General features: G+C 44.0%; 1 non-coding gene across 1 annotated transcript; it reads right to left on the bottom strand.

The window, feature by feature from the left end:
* Positions 1-7812: 7812 nt before the first annotated feature.
* Positions 7813-7886, bottom strand: TRNAN-GUU (transfer RNA asparagine (anticodon GUU)). Its single transcript has one exon. It is a non-coding gene; the product is annotated as a tRNA-Asn (tRNA).
* Between the last annotated feature and the right edge of the window lie 12548 nt (positions 7887-20434).

Here is a 20434-nt window from a genome sequence, read left to right as displayed (position 1 = left end):
ACAAAAAGCACGAAAAATGTCCATGAGATGTTGGGTCCATGCCAGCAGTCCTTGAAGTCTGGTCCTATCGAAGATGTACATGAGCATGTTCAGTTCACGCCAAGTGATCTGTACCACACATCGAGGACCTTGTGGCACAGACCAGATGTTCTGCAAGGGACTCAAATTTTTCACTGCTGTGTACACATCCACAAATGACCACAAAAGCACTGCAAATATTGGTTTTTAGGGTTACAAATTTTAGCAAGTAGGCAAATTCACAAATGCAGACTTAATAATTGATAAATGTCAGATGGTACTAAATGCTATGGAGAAAAGTGATGGGCAGATTATTTTAGATCAGGTGGACTTGGTGGGAGAGGTGGCATTTGAGCAGGTCCTTCAGTGAAGTTAGGGAATTGACCACGTGACTGATTCAAGGGCATTATCCAGGAAGAACAAAAGCCCTGAGGCGTGAGGGTGCTTGGCATGGTTGAGAACAGGGAAGAGGCCAGTGTGAACAGTGAGCAAGGGAAGGGGAATTAGAAGATCGGGTTAAAGAGGTTGGCAGAAACCAGATCATGTATGGTCTCCGAAAACAACAGGAAGCCACCAGAAGTTTCCAGACAAGGGAATGACACAATCTAGTCAAGAGATTTTAAAAGATCACTGACTACGGTTATCAGAATGGAAGTGCTAGTTTATGACAGTCTCAGTTCAGACAGCTGTGGAGGTGATAAACAGCTGGACCACTGTTGCATTTCAGAGGTGGAGCCAACAGGTTGAGTTGATGGTCGACTGCGGGGTAGAAAGAGGATGCAAAGAGGGAGCTCAGATTTTGTTGCCTGAACACATGAGTGGTTCTGTCTACTGAGATGGGACAGACTCTGGAAGGAAAACCTTTAAAGGAAAGAATTTATTCAATTTTGGATGCATTCCCTCTCCTGGGTGATCAGAAGATAGGGTTTCCTAGCTGGGAAGGCAAAACATCTGTGATTGTGGGAACTATAATCCTGGTGTGCATGTCCAGGAAGTGCACAAGCAAGGTGTGTGTGAGTGAGCAGCTGCACCCGGAGTCGTGTCCTCAAGGCCAAGGAGCAAGATCCTCACCTTTGACCAGCTGGCCCTGGACTCTGCCAAGGGCTGTGGCACTGTCCTCTCTTGTCCTCTCAAGGGCGGAGAGAGGTGTACAGGCGTTTCGGCAAGGCCCCAGGAACCCTGCATAGCCACACCAAACCCTTTGTACACTCCAAGGGCTGAAAGTTCGAGCACACCAGAGGCCAACCATGGCTACAAGAACTAACCCCTGACTCTACTCTTACTAAAAAGATTTTGGATGCCAAAAAAGAAATAAAATTGGATGCGTGAATGTAAGATACCTATTAGGCTTCCAAGTGGGGAGAATAGGAAAGTGGATCTACAGCACTGGGGCTCGAGAAGGGACCGCTGACGATACCCGTCTAGAACAATGAGTGCACGGATCCTATTTGATGCCATGATGTAGTGCGTGCCTGCTAAGTCACTTCAGTCATGTCTGACTGCAACGCTATGGACTGCAGCCCGCCAGGCTCCTCTGTCCATGGGATTCTCCAGGCAAGAATACTGGAGTGGGTTGCCATGCCCTCCTCCAGGGGATCTTCCCAACCAACCCAGGGGTTGAACCCACGTCTCAGGTCTGCTGCACTGGCAGACAGGGTCTTTACCACCAGCAACCCCTGGAGGGTGGGGTCATTAGGGGGTTAAAACAGCTCTGGGGAAAGAAGAGGGGCAGTTAAGAGGAAAACCAGGTGAGTGGTGTCCTGAAAATCAAGAGAAGAGCTGTCGGGAAGGCTGCTGACTGGCCAGGTGCCGCTGAGCAGTAGAGAAACACAAAGACCGAGACCTGACTTGGGCCTTGGCACCGGGAATGCACATGTTTAAGTGAGAGGGCTCAAGTGTTCCAGAAAGACAAATGGATGTTGTAAATGAGAGAAGGGACAATTGCAGGAGCGGATTTCTCTGGGATGAGATCCAAGATCAGAAGAGGGTGTGACACTAAGAGCCAGAAGAGTTTATCCATTTTAGCACCAGGGAAAACAAAGTATGTAGGTAGTGTCATCAGAAGATTTGAAGATTAGGGGAGAAGGAGGGTCTTGTGATTCTTTTCTCGAGGAGACAATAAAAGCTGCGGGCCTGAGGGGAGAAAGAGTTACAGATGGAAGAAGCGAGATTTGAGTTTCCGGTGCTAAATGAACAGGACCATGCAGTAGGCTCACTAGGCAGTGCTCAGAACCCTCCAGAAGTCTATGGTTGTAAACTCTACTGAGACCAGCTAAAATGGTTGTTTATTTTTCTCTAACCGTGTGTGTGGCTAGGGTGCAGGACTGAGAGAGTAGATGGGAAGTTAAAGAGTTAGCTGAAGTTAGAGGCTTTGTCAAACAAACTGGATACAGAAGAGAAAGGAGTTCAGGTTTTAGGCAAGAAAATGATTATAGTAAAGGATAAGGAGGGACGGTTAGGGAGGACATGGGATAAGGAACGGTCATTCAAAAAGTGGTGGCAGACCTCCATGAACTGGAGGTGGGTTCAGAGAATGCCGGAGTGGGACTCATGGAGGAAGTAAGCAGGTTAGAAAGTGGTGTACTTGAACCTGAGCTTTCAGACACAGTGCACTGACCTGTGATGACAGGGTCTGAAGGATGACAAGGGAGGTGCGAGGCCAAGGTTGGGTCAGGAGCTGAGGAAAAGTGAGGAGACATAGGAACCAGGAGGCCAAGGTGGTGTGTGGATAGTCTCTGTAGGTGGTTGCTGCTGCTGCTGTTGCTAAGTCGCTTCAGTCGTGTCCAACTCTGTGCGACCCCATAGACGGCAGCCCACCAGGTTCCCCCGTCCCTGGGATTCTCCAGGCAAGAGTACTGAAGTGGGTTGCCATTGCCTTCTCCGTAGGTGGTAAAGGCATCTAAATGGTAGGCTATCTTTCTGGCCCTCTTGCTTTTGCCTCCAGGAAATCCTCACCCCCTTTTCTCCCATCCATGTTCCCTCAAGAAGCACAGAAGAGACACAGGTGGCTGACAGGCACACCAGGACATTTCTGAGTAAAGCAGACCCACAAAAGGCACTTCTTCTTATATAAATAACGTCTTCACAACAGCCAAGTGCCAAAGTGACAAGGAATCTGGTACTGGAGAAGTTTAATCAGGAGATTAAATGTAGCCAAGAAACAAGAGGTCATTGGGAGAAAAGAGGCTCCTATGAAATACTTCAAATCTCAAAATGAAAATGCGTTTTCTGTTTAGTTACTGCAGGCACTTAATAGCTGGGTCAAGCACCCTTCTTGCCAGTTTTCTCTTTATGATAACCTTCCTGCTGGGTTTGGAGGCAGAGACGATCTAAATATGCTGAAAAGTTCAAGTGTGTCTACAGCTCACCTGATATTTAATGCTCCCCCAAGGCCCAAGACGATGTAAGGCAGGCCTATTCAGAAGGATGGCAAAATGTTTGAGTTGTAATCTAGAGTCCCATGGATACAGACCTTGTCATTATCATAAAGCATCTCTGTGGACGGTAATTAATAGAAAATTTCTATCTTTAAAACTTTAATTCTATACTGAGTTCTTATCCATTGCAGATTGTCACCTCTGTAGTAGTATTATAGTGAATTCCAATGATCAGGTCAGCCTATATATGCTAGTACAAGTGAATATATTAGATAATTAAATACAAACTATCATTACACTCAACATGTGCATATAATAATCTACGCTCTACTTTTTCAGCTTATTACTAAGGTAGCTGAGGATCTCCTTATTTTAAAGTGTGTATTTGATTTACTTGTTTCAGAATAAGTAGTTTGAGTCATCTTTGACAGACAATAGTTTTTGGTTTGTTTTTACTGCAAAAAAAAAAAAAAAAAAAAGGCTCAATTCCTGTGAGAGGGTGACTCATGATAGCAAATATGACAGTTTTCTGGGAGTCATTAAAGTAACTCCCAAGGAAAGAAATGTAAATTGGTATCTGGTGATGGTATAAATCCCTACAGAAGGGGCCCTGAAAGCATCAGTATACTAAAGCCCTTCACAGAGTATGTCCAGTGGTTCCAGAGTGTTAACAATAAAGCATGCATGCTCAGTCATGTCCGACTCTTTGTGACCCTATGGACTGTAGGTAGCCCACCAGGCTCCTCTGTCCATGGAATTTCCCCGGCAAGAATACTGGAGTGGGTCACCATGCCCTCCTCCAGAGGATCTTCCTGACCCTGGGATCAAACCTACATCTCCTGCATTGGCAGGCAGATTCTTTACCCCTGAGCCATCTGGGAAGCCCCTACAATAAAACATTAAGTGTTAAAGCCTCCAGCGAGCTCTTTTTGTCTCAAGTCCTTTATTACTAATTTTACAATGTACTTAATTTCTCAGCAAGGTAAAAAAAAAGGAACTGGCTTCTCTTTGTGACTTGTCAATACTATTAGACTCTTCTAGTTCTTTGTGTTACCTTAAAATCTTCAGTTTAGTAACTTTTCCATACCTAAACACTTTGGATTTGACATGCTTTATGACTTTTATCAGTAATGAGAATACAAATTGGATAAAATACAAAACAGGGCCAAGAACCTGCACCAGAGGCTCTGTGACTCCCTTGGACGCTGTAAATAAAAATTTCTCAGTGAATGTGTACATTCTGGGGAGAAGAGCTTTAGCTTCCCATTCAGATTTTCACAGGGCTCTGTGAAACCCCAGGTGGTCTGCTGGAAACTATCTTAAATAAATGAAAGTGATAGTGAAAGTCATGTCTGACTCTTTGTGACCCCATGGACTACACAGCCCATGGAATTCTCCCGGCCAGAATACTGGAGCAGGTGGCCTTTCCCTTCTCCAGGGGAATCTTCCCAACCCAGGGATGGAACCCAGGTCTCCTGCATTGCAGGCAGATTCTTTACCAGCTGAGCCACCAGGGAAGCACATCTTAAACTTTAAAAAAAAATGACGTTTCTGAGACTAGGTTCTCAATGAACTCCATGGTGGAGAACTGACCACAGGTTAGATAAGCTAAAAATATGGACAATTTATAATTTTTTGAATTTCAAGTTTTCTTTAAGAATCATCCAAAGTCCCACATCAAGCAAAGTTATCACCATTTTTCTGGGTCCCCTAGGCTTTAACCCTAAAGGAAATCAACCTTGAATATTCATTGGAAGGACCGATGCTGAAGCTGAAGCTCCAATACTTTGGCCACCTGATGCAAAGAACCGACTCACTGTAAAAGACCCTGATGCTGGGAAAGATTGCAGGCAGGAGGAGAAGGGGACGACAGAGGACGAGATGGTTGGATGGCATCACCAACTCAATGGACATGAGTCCGAGCACACTCCAAGAGAAAGTGAAGGACAGGGAAGCGTGGTGTGCTGCAGTCCATGGGGTCACAAAGAGTCAGACATGACTTAGGGTCTGAACACAACAAGCTTTAAATGTGGGCTCCACCCTCACACTTCCCTCCTTTTTCTATCCTAAGGTTTCAACCAGTCTTCCCTTGAATGCATCCATGCCTTCTTTCCTTTACTCACCTTAGCCCAGAGCCTCACTGCTTCTCCTTTGAAATACACGTGTGTCTCAACTGTCCTCTGATCTCTTATTTCTTATTGATGCTATTGTCAGCCTGACCACCAAAAATAGATTTCCTTCTATCCTAAAACAGAAACCTTTTAACAGTGACTCCTTTACAGAGTCAAACCAGGCCTCCTCCCTCAGTCTTCAGGGCCCTTTTGCAAGCTAAGAACATTTTCACTGCACCCTAAGTACATGCACATAGTCCACCCACAACCCCCGCCACTCCCTCATCATGTCCTGAAATCTGCCCAGCCTAAAATGTCCCTCCCCTGCCTTGTGCCCTGTCCAGATCTTTCAGGGTCATTTCAAGTCCTCCATGAAGACAGTTTAGCCCATCAAAGTTGACTTCTTTCTTCAGGGCCAGGGAACATTTTTCTGTGTCCCTCATGCTGATCCTTGGTCATAGGCATTTTTATTGACTGTCGGCCTCTGTGAACCACGTACCCAGGAAGGCAAGGATGGCTCTGGCCCTGAGTGTGTGCCATGGGACAGGCCTGGGCTAGGTGAGCAAGCAGCATGAATAAAGGCATGGTTCCTCCTCTAAAGAGATCACGGTCCTGTTCAGGGAACAAGTAACTCCCTGGTTGCAAGGTGCTATGACGAATTGCGGAGGACGGGCATCTATATCAGATGGAGGCAGTGTCGGGGAGGCTTTCCCAGGGGTAGCTTCTCAGCAGATGTGACCCAGGTAAGCAGAGATGGGGAAGGGCACGCTGGGCAGATGGACAGACATCTGGCCAGGAAGAAGGTGTAAGGCAGACTGGACCTTTCAAAGAACTCCTAGTAAGTGCTTATAACCTCTAAAAGTTTTCATGCGGAAACAGGGTGAAGGGAATCCTCTGGATCCTAAAATGATCATTAATATGGTCTCTTCCTTCGAGGAGCTTAGAGCCTAGTGTAAATATACTCAGCTTCAAAGTGGAAGGATCCGTCACTTCAGTTAACAGCAAATATTACAGCTTCTTCATCTTGAAATGTGAGACTCAATTTGAACAGTCTGTAAATGATCTTATGACATAATTCCACCTCCACCCCCCATTCTCTTGTTTCCACTGTAAGCTATCCTGAAGTGTAGGTGGAAAGTCTGGAATTTCCAGGAGCTTCAGAAAGGCTCCTAGCTAGGAACATTTGGGTGGGTGAGGGGTAGGGGTAGGGGGGAAGGGCTACTGATATTCTGTCTGGAATTCCACTGAAAGTGCAACCTTGTGTTTTCTTCCTGAGGGCTCCTAACAAGGCAATAGAGGGTATTTTATCACCAACAGTAACTTGATAAATAGTTGTCAGCCAGCATTTGTCAAAGCATTCCCTAAGAGACACCCTAGTGAGATAGTTCAACGATTTCTTCTTCTGGGTCTCTAAAGTCTGTTCATGGTAGGTACGTCCCAGAGAAAAAGCACCTACCTACTGAGCACCAGGTGACCTCAGTCTTGGCAAGAATGAATTACAGCCTCATGTTATCATATTGTCATGTGGTTCCCTATCTTTATAGAAAATCGTATGTATAGAGTGAGATAATGTCAACTACTTCTCAATAAAATCAGGAAAAAAGAGGAAATCGTGTGTGAATCCTCTGCTTGAAAAATATTTGAGTCTTCTGTGTGATGAGTTGGAAACACGTCGTTTGAGATTTTTTAACAGGAACCTCTACACTTTCTAATTTCAGGAAAAATTCTGCCAGGAGCCTAAACGAAGTGAACAGTTAAGGCCTTTGCCTAGATTGAAGTCCTGGCTCCAAAAGCTAGATAGAGCACAACTTAATTCAGCCCACAGTGGCTTGGGATGAATTGTGCCTCCACAGTCTGAGAGGTCCCCTCTTGCCTGTTTGCATCTGCACGGCTCCTCCAATCTTTCTGACTGCACATAAGGCAAAATTGCATAACCACTTTGGCTTTTGAGTGGTATCAGGTTTTCCCAGAGAAACCAATGGTTATTTATTCATTCACCTACCAATGAGCAATTGCGTGTTTGGGGTTTGTTTTTGCCATTGCAGTGTCTGCTGTTGATGAACAAGGTCGGGCAGGTCTCCTGGACCATGGGTGCACATTTCCCCCACATACTCGTTTGAACTAGAATGAGCAAACCACGCCGCAGCAGCGTCGCTCTCGGATTCACCCGGCACCGAACACCATTAACTGGACGTCGTCTTCCTCTGTCCTAGAAGCGTCGCAGTATCGTACTCTTGCTCCATTAAAAAATCTCCTTGTTGCCGTTTTAAAATGAATTTTCCCGTAGAGGAAAAACAAAATGCTACCGTCCCTGGGTGGGCTCGAACCACCAACCTTTCGGTTAACAGCCGAACGCGCTAACCGATTGCGCCACAGAGACCCGGCTACTAAGGCTGCTCTGCGGTGTATACAGATTTCCGCGGCCGCAGCGGCTCCCTAGCTGCCCGGGGCGTTGCCGCGCGGGCACCTCGGAGAAGCGCGCCGAGGAGGCGGCGGGAGGAGCCGGGAGGCAGGCGGACGTTCGGGCGGAGCCGCGTGGACTCCTCGGGGGGCAGGGCGCCGCCCGCAGACCCCGCCCCCCGGAGCCGGCCCTGGCCCCGCCCCCTGCAGCTGGCCCCACCCCCCGGAGCCGGAGCCGGCCCCGCCCAGGCGGCGCGGGGGTCGGCCGCGCCCGCTTCTGTGCTCGCGGGAAGGTGGCGGCAGCGCGCGGTGACCGTGACCGCGACCCCGGCGACAGGGCGCCCGGCTGCAGGGGCTGGACCGGGTGAGGTCGCCCGTGCTCCCTCGCCGGAGCTGTGAGAGGAGCATGGATTTTGCCCCCAACCACCAACCCCCCCAAATTATGACACCACAGATCCGCGGTGTGAATTTGCCATATGCATTTCTGTGCTTGGTGCATGGAAAGAAGATTTTTCCGCCTGCAAGAATCACTGTTTGCCCTCTTTGGGTTGCGGGGGAGGCTAGGGCCCGCGCTGAGAATGCATGGTTTGGGGGACATCAGAACGGCCTTTATGGAGGGAGTGGCAATTCGGATACGCCTGACGCTTGAAGTGGTCACTGCAGGCTCCCGGCTTTCCCTGACTTCTGCACTGAGGCCTTGGAAGCCACCCACCCCCCGCCCGCCCCGCTCAACGGAGGAGGGGAGTGGGGGCCTTAGCTTAGTGCCACACCCTGAGAACTGCCTGGTTTTCATTCTACTTTTGCCTGAAGTCAGATCCCTAGAGCTCCTTTGGGCTCAGCTCCCCTGTGCCCTCAGCACACAGAAAAGGAAATTTCACTCTAGCTCTCCACGTGCCAAATCCAGTCTAGTGTGTGTTCCTGTTTCCGTTCGGTTTACCTGGGAGGGGTCTTCCTCCAACTCTGGCTCCTGCTTTCCTCTCCCATCCCTCCTCCCTTCCTCCTGGTTCTTCTTTTCTCATCATTTTAACGATGTTTGTTTGTTTTTAAAGCACACAATTCAGTGACAATAATACACTCACACTGCTGTCAACCATTGCCATCACCCATCTCCAAAACTAAAACTCTGCACCCAGTAAACACTCCTGTGGAGTATGTGTGTGCTCAGTCGTGTCTGACTCTTTGCAACTCTGTGGACTGTAGCCCGTCAGGCTCCTCCTTCCATGGGATTCTCCAGGCAAGAATACTGGAGTGGCTTGCCCTTTCCTCCTCCAGGGGATCTTCTTGACCCCTAGATTGAACCTGCATCTCTTGATTATCCCGAATTGGCTGATTTTTTTTTTTTTTTAAACCACTGAGACACCTGGGAAGCCCAAACCTGGCAACCACCATTCTACATTCTGTGTCTAGGAATATGGCTACCCTAGGTCCACTCCAGAGAAGGCAATGACAACTCACTCCAGTACTCTTGCCTGGAAAATCCCATGGACGGAGGAGCCTGGTAGGCTGCAGTCCATGGGGTCGCTAAGAGTCGGATATGACTCAGTGACTTCACTTTCACTTTTCACTTTCATGCATTGGAGAAGGAAATAGCAACCCACTCCAGTGTTCTTGCCTGGAGAATCCCAGGGACAGGGGAGCCTGATGGGCTGCCGTCTATGGGGTCGCACAGAGTCGGACACGACTGAAGCGACTTAGCAGCAGCAGCAGCAGGTACCTCATGTGGTGGAAATGGACTGTCCTGTCTTGTTTCACTTAGCATGTCTTCAGAGTTCATCCACATTGTTGCATAAGCTGAAATTTCCCTCTCAAGGCGGAATTCAACCCTAACCCTTTTTAAGGCTGAGTCATATTCTGTTGTGTGTATCCACCGCATTTTCTTTAGCCCTTCCTCAGTTGATGGACGACTGGGTTGCTCCCACATTTTTTTTTGTTGTTGTGAATAATGCTACGGTGAACACAGATGTGCACGTATCTCTATGAGTCCGTACTCTTATTTCTTTTGGGTAACATATCCAGAAATACAATTGATGAATCAAATGGCAGTTCGGTTTTTAATTTTTCATACCATTTTTCACAGCAGCTGCACATTTCACGTTTGTCCACCAACAATGCACAAAAGTTTCTATTTCTCCACATCCTTGCCAGCACTTGCTGTTTTCTTTCCCTCTTCCTTTCTCCTTTCCTCCCTCCCTCCCTCTTGTCTTTCTCTATCCTCCCCCCTCCTTCTTCCTCCCCACTCCTTGTTCCTCTCTCCCTCCTTTCTTTCTCTCTCCTTTCTCCTTCTTCCTTCATTCCTCCATCCCTTCCTTACTTTCTGTAATAACCATCCTGATGGATGTGAAGTGTTCTCATTGGGGTTTGATTTTAATTTCCCCAGTGATTAGTGATGTTGAGCATATTTTCTGATCCTTCTTTTGGGTTCTCTGACTCTTCTTCTGCTTGCTTCCTCCTAGCTAGAGCCAGCTTTGCTTCTCTTAGGAGAAAGCGCTGAGTGATGGAGGCCAGTTTCTGATAAAGGGGGTAGGGAAAGACTAAGGGAAACTGCGGAGTTGAGCCTGTGCTGTGCAAGGAGAGGAAATGAAGGAGGAATCTGCTGAGTAGGACTGTCTAGAGACCTTGTTTTGTTTATCTGTGTTGGGCAACTTTTGGAGTCAGTTATGTTTGATCTGGTTCTGTTTGGGTATACATAACTGCCTGAAGTCATGTTTAATCTGGAGTTCATTTATGGATATGGTGCTTATGCGTGGTCTGCAGGTGAAGAAGGAATTGATGACCTCCATCTTGGAATTTTTGGAGCAGATTAGGTTTTCCAACCTGCACCTCTAAAAGTTAGCTTAAAATTATGCTAATTTAATGGACTTTTCCATTTGTACTTTCAGTTTCTCCTCAGGGACTGTGGGACTTTTTTTGGCCACCTTGCAGGGTTTACAAGGATCTTCATTTCTTGACCAGAGATCGAACCTGTGCCCCCTGCAGTCCTAACCACTGGACCTCCAGGGAATCTCCAGGACTGTGGGAAATTCTAATTAAAGTGTTTAAACGATGATCCCTATCCCTCACCACCCCCTTGTGATTCCTCTTAGAAACACAGTGATACCTTTCAGATGTATAAGAAATAGAACTCTATCTTTCTATGATTCCGTATAATTTCTCTTTTGATTTCCTGTTCTGCTGCTGCTTAAGAAACAATCTCTGTCAATTCAGGATTCCCTCTATCCCCTTCTCTGGAGTCGTTTCCAAGTGCTGAGGATTTGGTGGGCAGTCCACATTTGGTCCTGAGTCACATGTGCACACAGGTTGCTGAAGAGGCAGTTTTGCTACTATTGAGGGTCCCATTCCTTTCCCCACTGAGGGAAAAGACTCTCTTGTGAAATTGACTCTTGCATCATCATTCCATAAAGTCACTCCTGGCACAATGCTGGCATTCCTGTCTGCTTATGGGATCTGTTACGGACTAAATGTTGTATTGCTTCAAGGTTCACATGTTGGAATCTATTTGCCACTGTGATGGTATTTGGAGGTCAGGCCTTTGGGAGGTATTTGGGTGGGGATGTCATGAATGGGATTAGTGCCCTTTTAAGAGGCTGGAGAGATAATTCCATCTTTTCCCATCATGTCAGGGTACAACTAGAGATCAGAAGTCTGCAATATGGAAGGCCCTCACCAAAGCCTGACACTGCTGGCGCCCTGATCTTGGACTTCCAGGCTGTACAACTGTGAGAAGTCCAATTGTGTTGTCTGTGAGTCACCCAGGTTATGGTACTTTGGTGCAGAAGCCTGAGCTAAGATAAGACCCCAAACTTCTCTTTTCTCATCAGCCCCACCCACACACCCCCATATCTCCAGCCCCAGACTGTGGGATGTTCAATGGTTTAAAATTTTAGAGGCACCTGCATAGAAGGGAAACAAGGAAATAACCACTGAATGTGCTCGAGTCCCAGCTGAAAGTTTAAAGGTTTTCCTTCAGTCATACTTGTTTGAAAATATCAAATTTTCTCCATTAGGCTGAGCTCTCGGGTGTCTCTTGCTTCATATTCATGTGAATACAATGGTTTTCTGAAGAGAAGGTGGCATTAATGGACCAATTATGTTTAAGTAATTCTAGGTACTTATCTAACTAGAAAACAGGTGTTCTAGAAACCAGATGATTGTGTCCATTGAAATGATACCCTCGACTAGAAGCTTCCACAAGAGGTAGGGCCTCCAAGGACAGAGATTTCAGTCAACTTTGTTCTCTGCTGAATCTCAGCACCTGCCATGGTGCTCAGCACACAGCAGGTGCTCAGTAACTCCATGCAGAAGAGATGAGTAAAGAAAACATAAGCCTAAAGAAACTGGAAAATATATGAGGAAAAAATTAACTTCCTAATATATAAAGAAGATTTATCAATTAATATGGAAAAATTCCTTTTAAAAAATTTATTTATTTGTTGGCCACAGCATGTGGCCTGTGAGATCTTAGTTCCCCAACCAGTAATTGAACCCAGATCTTTGGGAGCGGGAGCTCAGAGTCCTAACCATTGAACCACCAGGGAATTCTCAAAAACTACCTCTTTACAACTCAACTTAAAAAAAGGGGGGGCAAAAAAAAGTTGAGACATGAGCAGAGGATTCTTAACTTACAAGTTATCAAAATTAAATGAAGTAAAAATTTTCCTTTTCTCAAATAGCAAAGCAGAAAAAGAGATATTACTAAAATTTTTATCAAGGACATCATTGGGGTCCACTGTTATACAGAACTGATCAAGTAAACTTGGGCTATTATTTCTGGATAGTAGATTGGTAAAAGGAACACTGAACAATGTTTATACCCTCTTTTTCTAGAAATTCTATATTTAGAAATCTGTCCTAGGAAAGTGACCAGGGATATGACCCAGGTTTTAAGTATATCATAGCTGTATTATTTATAATAGTGATAAATAGGAAGGAAGTGGCAACCCACTCCAGTATTCTTGCCTGGGAAATCCCATGGACAGAGTAGCTTGGTAGGCTACAGTCCATAAGTTCACAAAAGAGTTGGACATGACTTGGCAACTCAACAACAGCAAAACAGGAAACAACTTAAATGTCCAGCAACAGGAAAAAATGATAAATTGTAGTATATTGAGAAAGTGAAGTGGAGTCACTCAGTCGTGTCCGACTCTTTGTGACCTAATGGGCTGTAGCCTACCAGGCTCTTATGTCCATGGGATTTTCTAGGCAAGAATACTGGAGTGGGTTACCATTTCCTTCTCCAATATTGAGAAAATAGAATATTAAAAATATAGATATTAAAAATAATGTTTTGAAATATATAGTGAGTCATGGTAAGTTGTTGTTTAGTCAATAAGCCATGTCCGACTCTCTGTCACCCCATGGACTGTAGCCCGCCAGTCTCCTTGTCCATGGGATTTCCCAGGCAGGAACACTGACTTGGCTTGCCGTGCCCTCCTCCAGGGGATCTTTTCGACCCAGGGATCGAACCTGCATCTCCTTAGTTGCAAGCGGTTCTTTACTGCTGCACCATTGGGGAAGGACATAGTCTTGGTAAAGTGTTATGTTAAAAAAAAAAAATCTACAGAATCCTGTAATTCTAAGAATAGTGTTTTCAAAGAATGACAATAGGCTATGATGAAATGGTAAGTGAAAAGGTCAGATGAAGAACTAGGTCATTGTGATAGCTCATAGCTGCATATTCTATGTGTCTCATGCTGTTAGACACACTTATATATAACATCTCATTTTAGCGCATAGCAATCCTGTGGGGCAGACATCATTACTTATTCTAATTTTGCAGGTGGGGAATGGGAGCAGAGAGACTCTGTTCAGGTTCTAGAGCTTATGAGTGTAGAGCTGGGTTCCAGACCCAGAGTCAGGTTCCATCAGTCACACTTGTAACTTGACCCACACAGCCTCTCAACATTGCCTATACAGTATGAGCACAGATTGTGTGTGTGTGTGTGTGTGTGTGTGTGTGTGTTTATACATGAGTAGTGGTTATGGTTATCTCTGAATGGTGATTTTAATTTTCTTCTTTCTCCCTTTCCACTACTTCCTCAAGCATTTGCAGCAAGCAGTACTTATAAAGAGCCAGTGATGAAAGGTGGCAGAAGCAGTTTCCTAAATTGCAGATAGAGGGTGGTAGGTGGTTATTCTTGGCCGATCTTCTCCATCTGGGGGCAGAGGAGTGCCAGCCTGTGAGGTGGTAACTTGCATAGTCCTGTGTCTGCACAGATGGGTCTCTGCCAAGCCCCGTATGCCCCAGCTGGTCTCCCTTCTCCAACTCTTTCACCTGCCTCAGAAAGAGTGTCTGAGGGGCAGTAGATTCCTGTGGGGAATTTTACAATGTGCAACTCTTCAGTAATGAATATGCTTTCATTTAAGAACTGATCCCTGAAATTTTGGGCTTCCCAAGTGGTGGTGGTGGTGTTCAGTCGCTAAGTTGTGCCCGACTCTTTGTGACCCCATGGACTGCAGCACGCCAGGCTTCCCTGTCCTTCAGTATCTCCCAGAGTTTGCTCAAATTCATGTCCATTGAGTCAGTGATACCAGGTAACCCTCTTAGCCTCCACCACCCTCTTCTTTCGCCTTCAGTCTTTCCCAGCATCAGGGTCTTTGCAGGTGTTCAGTGGTAGAGTCTACCTGCCAGCACAGGAGACTAGGTTCGATCCTTGGGTTGGGAAAATCTCCAGCAGGAGGAAATGGCAACCCATTCCAGTATTCGTGCCTGGGAAATCTCATGGACAGAGGAGCCTGGTGGGCTACAGACCATGAAGTCACAAAAAGTTGGATACAACTTAGCAACTGAGCATGCATGCACTTGAGATTTTAGATGACTTTTACATTCTTAAAAAATTTTTTTTGCACTGATTTTTTTCTTCTTTCACAACAAATTAATTTCATTTGGGAAGGATAACCCAACCTATAGGAAAGGTTATATTAAGGTATATTAAGACTTTAAAAATTTGTAAATTTAATATGAAATATTTAATGCATTTGGGGCTACATGGAAGTTAGCAGCTATTTATTGAATCTCATAAGGAACCAGATTAGTTGCTTCAAAGATTCTCCTTCTTCCAGAGACCTTCCAAGACATCAGTCCTGCCCACAGATCATTTTAATCTACATTGGCAAGTAGGAGATCTATTAAAAAGGTTCAAGGCAGTAAGTGAGAACTGGGGGTATTTAAGGCATCTGAGTCAAGAGTAACCACTGAAAGATCGGTAAATAGCCTTGGGAGGAGCTGGGTCCTGGGTTGATCCTTGGCAAGATCCTTTAGACCGTGAGGAGAGGGAGTGGAGGTGTGGACTGTGAGAATGAATGATTGACCCAATCAAAGAAGAATATTTACACAGACCTTGGTAGGACACGAAGAAAGCTAAGTGCCAGTCTGGAGGCCCTTAAATATCCGGTTAGAAAGTTTGCATTATTTTTTTAAATTTTATTTTATTGTTGGAGTATGGTTGTCTTACAAGTATGTTAGCTTCTTCTGTACAACATGAATCAGTTATATGTATACATGGGTCCCCTCCCTCTAGAGCCTCCCTCCAAAAGTTTGCATTATGAATAATATTGTTCATAAGAGTATTGTTCATAATGGTAGAAAATTTTAAATGACTTAAACATTCATCAAAGGAACAATGTCTGAACTAGTATGTTCTATGTATACAGTGAGGATGCACTGAAAATTTTGAATGAAAGAGATTGGATAACAAGTTAATCTGGCAATCAAAGGTTGGGAGAGAAACCAGTGGGAAACCTAGTTAGGAGACTATTTCGATAAACCAGGTGTGAAGTGAGGAGGCCTTGTTGGGATGGGGTGGTGGAAAATGGAAAGGAGATTTTAAAATATTGATTACTTATTTATTTGGCTGTGCACTAGGTCTTAGTCGTGGCACGTGGGATATTTGATCTTTGTGGCATGCAGTTTCTTTCATTTGCGTCATGCAGCCTCTTTGTTGTGGATGTAGGATCTTAGTTCCCTGAGCAAGGATGCAACCCAGGCCCCCTGAATTGGGAGCATGGAGTCTTAATTCCTGGACCACCAGGGAAGTCCCTCGACAAAGAGTTAACAAAAGGAAAAGCAGTGGGATGACATTGATAAGTTGGAGTTATTGATTTGGTGCCATCGATGGCAATAACTCTGGCATTAAGAACTTTATTGTGCTGCAACACCCAATGATTACATTGTTTAAAGAAAGAAGTTCTACACCTCTCCTTACATAATAGATGCTCAACACAATTTTTGACTGTGTGGGCTGTTTGTTCTAGGTGCCTTGTTCTATTGCTGCAGCCCTTGCTAACAAGGCTTACTTTCTGCTTTCTAAATATTGCTATGTTCAAGAATCCTCTTTCTCAACTGTATCTCTTGTGAAGAAGAATGGTTATTTTCGCTAGTATATTACAGAAGGCAAGCTTCCAGGAGAGGAGCTAGGAAGTAAAAACTTTTTAGTTAAATTAAAAAAATTTTTAGCTTTATTGAACTATAAGAGAAAGATATATATCCATTCATCTGTTGACAGACTCATAGTTGCCTTCATGACTTGTCTACTGTGAATAATGCTGCAGTGAACACGGGAGGGTAGATATCTCTTTGAGATCCTGTATTTAAATCCTTTGGATATATTCCTGGAAGTGAAATTGCTGGATTATATGGTAGCTTCCTTGATGGCTCAGCTGGTAAAGAGTCTGCCTGTAGTTCAGGAGACACGGGGGATGTAGGTTCAATCCCTGGGTCAGAAAGATCCCTTGGAGGAGGGCATGGCAACCCAGCCCAGTATTCTTGCTTGGAGAATCCCATGGACAGAGAAGCTACAGTCCATGGGATCACAAAGAGTCGGACACAACTGAGCGACTAACACTTTCATGGTATTTGTATTTTTAATTTTTTGAGGCATCTCCATGCTATTTTCCAAAGTGACTGCCCAAATGTATATTCCCACCAACAGTGCACAAGTGTTTTCTTTGCTCTACACCTTTGCTAACACTTGTTATGCTTTGTCTTTTCGATGATAGCCATTCTAACAGGTTCAAAATGGTATCTCATTGTGCTTTTTGATTTGCATTTCCCTGATGATGAGTAATGTGGAACACATTTTCCTATATCTGCTGGCCATTTGTTTATCTTCTTTGGAAATGTTTATTCAGATTCTGTGCACGTTAAAACAAAAGGCGTGCTTCCACTTGGCCTCATTAGGACAAGTGGTAGCACCACCTTTTACATGTAAGTCCAATTTTGCAATAAAAGATTACTTTTATGACCATAGGGCTTATACAAAATAAATTAAAAGTTGGATTTGTGAAATTTTCTAGAGACCAAGAAGCTAGAAATAATTCACTTATTCAGTCAATATTTACTGAATCATTACTGTGTTCCCCAGGGAAGACAGAAAAGTCTCCTTAGGGTAAGAAAGGATTTCATTAACACAACACAATAAATATAAACATAAAATAATTGATGTATTTGATTCTAATTAAAATGCGGAAGAACTTTTGTTAAACGAATAAGCAAAAAATAAATAAATGTAAAAGACGAACCATGGTCTGAAAAGAATTTGCAACTCATGTAGCTAGAAAAGCCTTAGTATCCAGAATTCATAAAAATGCCTCCCAATCAGAAGACAAACAACAAAACAGAGAAACAGGGAAAAAACATCAGTGGAGAGAAAACCCATCATCAATAAACTTGTGAGAAGACAATAACTTGGGACACATAGAATCACAGTGAGATGCTATTTCACACCCAGCAGATTGGCAGATCTGAGGAAGCCTGACAGGCTCAGTTGGTGTGGTGGGGGCGCTTGGTTTGTCTGCTGTGGGTGGAAGCTGGGGGCACACGCCCTGGAGAACCATTTGTCAGTATCCTGGTGACACTGGATAGACTCACTCCCTCCAACGCAGTTTTTCATCCTAGAGATGCATAGACAAGGATGTACACAGGACGACTCCATCCAGTATTGTTCACAGTAGTGAACTATTTTGTTTATTTTATTTAAATAAACAATAATGTATTTAAATAATTTAAATAAATAATTTGATATATTTAAATATTAATATTTTATAAGTCCTGGTGTACAAGTGCACATATAGGTGTACATATAAGGTACACATATAAGTCCTTGGTGTACATCATTTTAGTTCAACATCTCTGCACTCCAGAGTGATCACACAAGTCTAGTTACCTTCCATCACCATGTGCTTGGCCCTGTTCACCCATTTTGCCCACTCCACAACCCCTTCCCCTCTGATAACCCCGAATCTGTTCTCTATGAGTTTATTTTTATTTAATTTCATTTATTCATTTTAGATTTTACATATAAGTGAAATCTACATATGAGAAATGATAAGGTATTTATCTTTCTCCATCTGATTGATTTCACTTAGTATTTCACTTATACCATCAAGGTCAACCTGTATTGTCACAAATGGCAGGGTTTCATTTTTTTTTGGCTGTGTAGTATTTCTGCTGTGTTGTATGTGTGTGTGTGTGTGTGTGTGTGTGTGTGTGTATCTTACATCTTCTTTGTCTATTCATCCCTCAGTGGATACTGAGGTTGTTTCCATATCTTGGCAATGAACGCAGAGGTGCATATATCTTTTCAAACTAGTATTTTTGTGTTCTTTGTATAAATACTCAGAGGTAGACTATCCGGAGCATATGGTAGTCCTATCTTTAATTCTTTGAGACATCTCCATACTGTTTTCCATAGTGGCTACACCAATTTACATTCCTACCAACAGTGCATGAGGTTTCCCTCTTCTCCATATCCTCTGCAACATTCGCTCCTCCTTGTCTTTTTGATAACAGTCCTTCTCGTAGGTATAAGATGCTATCTCACTGTGATTTTGACTTGCATTTCCCTGATCATTAGTGATATTGAGCGTCTTTTCATGTGCTTGTTGGCCATCTGTATGTTTCTTTTGAAACATGTCTATCCAGACCCTCTGCCCGTTTTTCAATTGGGTTGTTTGTTTTTTGTTGTTGAGTTGTCATAATAGTGCAGCGCTTGAAATGACTCAACTGCTCATCAAAATGATGGTGAATAAGTAAACACAGTATATGTAAACATTGCAATACTGTACAGAAGCTTTAACACTGAATTGGGTCTTTATCAGTGTATATCAATTTTAAAATGTGATGTTGCACAAAAGATAGGTCCATCACGGTTGTCGTTCAGTTGCTCAGTTGTGTCCGACTTTTGTGACCCTGTGGATTGTAGCATGCCAGGTTTCCCTGTCCTTCACTATCTCCTGGAGTTTGCTCAAACTCGTGTCCATTGAGTCAGTGATGCCATCCAACCATCTCATCCTCTGTTGTCCCCTTCTCCTCCTGCCCCCAATCTTCCCCAGCATCAGGGTCTTTTCCAATGAGTCGGCTCTTCGCATCAGGTGGCCAAAGTATTGGAGCCTCAACTCCAGCATCAGTCCTTCTAATGAATATTCAGGGTTGATTTTTTTTAGGATTGACTGGTTTGATCTTCTTGAAGTCCAAGGAACTCTTGAGAATCTTCTCCAGCACCACAGTTTAAAAGCATCAATTCTTCAGAACTTAACCTTCTTTATGGTCCAACTCTCACATCTGTATACAACTACTGGAAAAACTGTAGCTTTGACTATGCGGACCTTTGTCAGCAGAATGATGTGCCTGTTTTTTAACATGCTCTCTAGGTCTGTCATAGCTTTGCTTCCAAGGAGCAAGTGTCTTCTAATTTCATAGCTGCAGTCACTGTCCGCAGTGATTTTGGAGCCCAAGAAAACAAAGTCTGTCACTGTTTCCATTTTCTTCCCATCTATGTTACCATTTATATAAAAGTAGTAAATAGACAAAGCAATACTATATATTATTTATAGATATAGTTACATGCAGTCATAATATCAGACATGCACAGGAAAAATAAAAAAAAAAGTTCAGGAAAGCAGCTACCTCTGAAGAGGGAAACAGGTCATGGAGACAGGAGTCCCCCCAACACACCATTGTCTGGCATCTTTTGCTCCTGGATAAAGTCTGAAAATGTATAGTAAAAATGTTAGGATTTGATAATGTTCCAGGATGGGTACACAGATTTTTGTTACTTTTTTTATTATGGGGAAAAAACATACAACAAAAAATGTATCATCTGAACCATTTCTGTGTTCAATAGTGTTAAGCATATTTGCCTTATTGTGTGAACAGCTCCAGAACTTTTTCATCTTGAAAAACAGAAACTTTATACCCATTAAACAATACCTCTTCATTCCCCAGTCCTCCCAGTCCCTGGCAACTATCACGTTACTCTCTGTTTATATGAATTTGCTTCTGACTCTTCATATGAGTGGAATCATAACAATATTTGTCCTTCTGTGACTGGCTTATTTCACTTAGCATAATGTGCTCAAGCTTCATCCATGTTGTAGCATATGTCAGTTTCCTTCTTTTTTTAAGGCCGCATTATATGTATATATGTATGTGTATCTGTATAGACCACATTTTCTCTATCCATTCATCTGTCAGATATTCGGTTTGCTTCCACTTCTTGGCTATTGTGAATAGTGCTGCAACGAATAATGTGC

Source organism: Ovis aries, chromosome 10 (genome assembly GCF_016772045.2).
Source record: "Ovis aries strain OAR_USU_Benz2616 breed Rambouillet chromosome 10, ARS-UI_Ramb_v3.0, whole genome shotgun sequence".
NCBI classification, from domain to species: Eukaryota; Metazoa; Chordata; class Mammalia; order Artiodactyla; family Bovidae; genus Ovis; species Ovis aries.
This window is presented reverse-complemented; position numbering and strand designations above follow the sequence as displayed.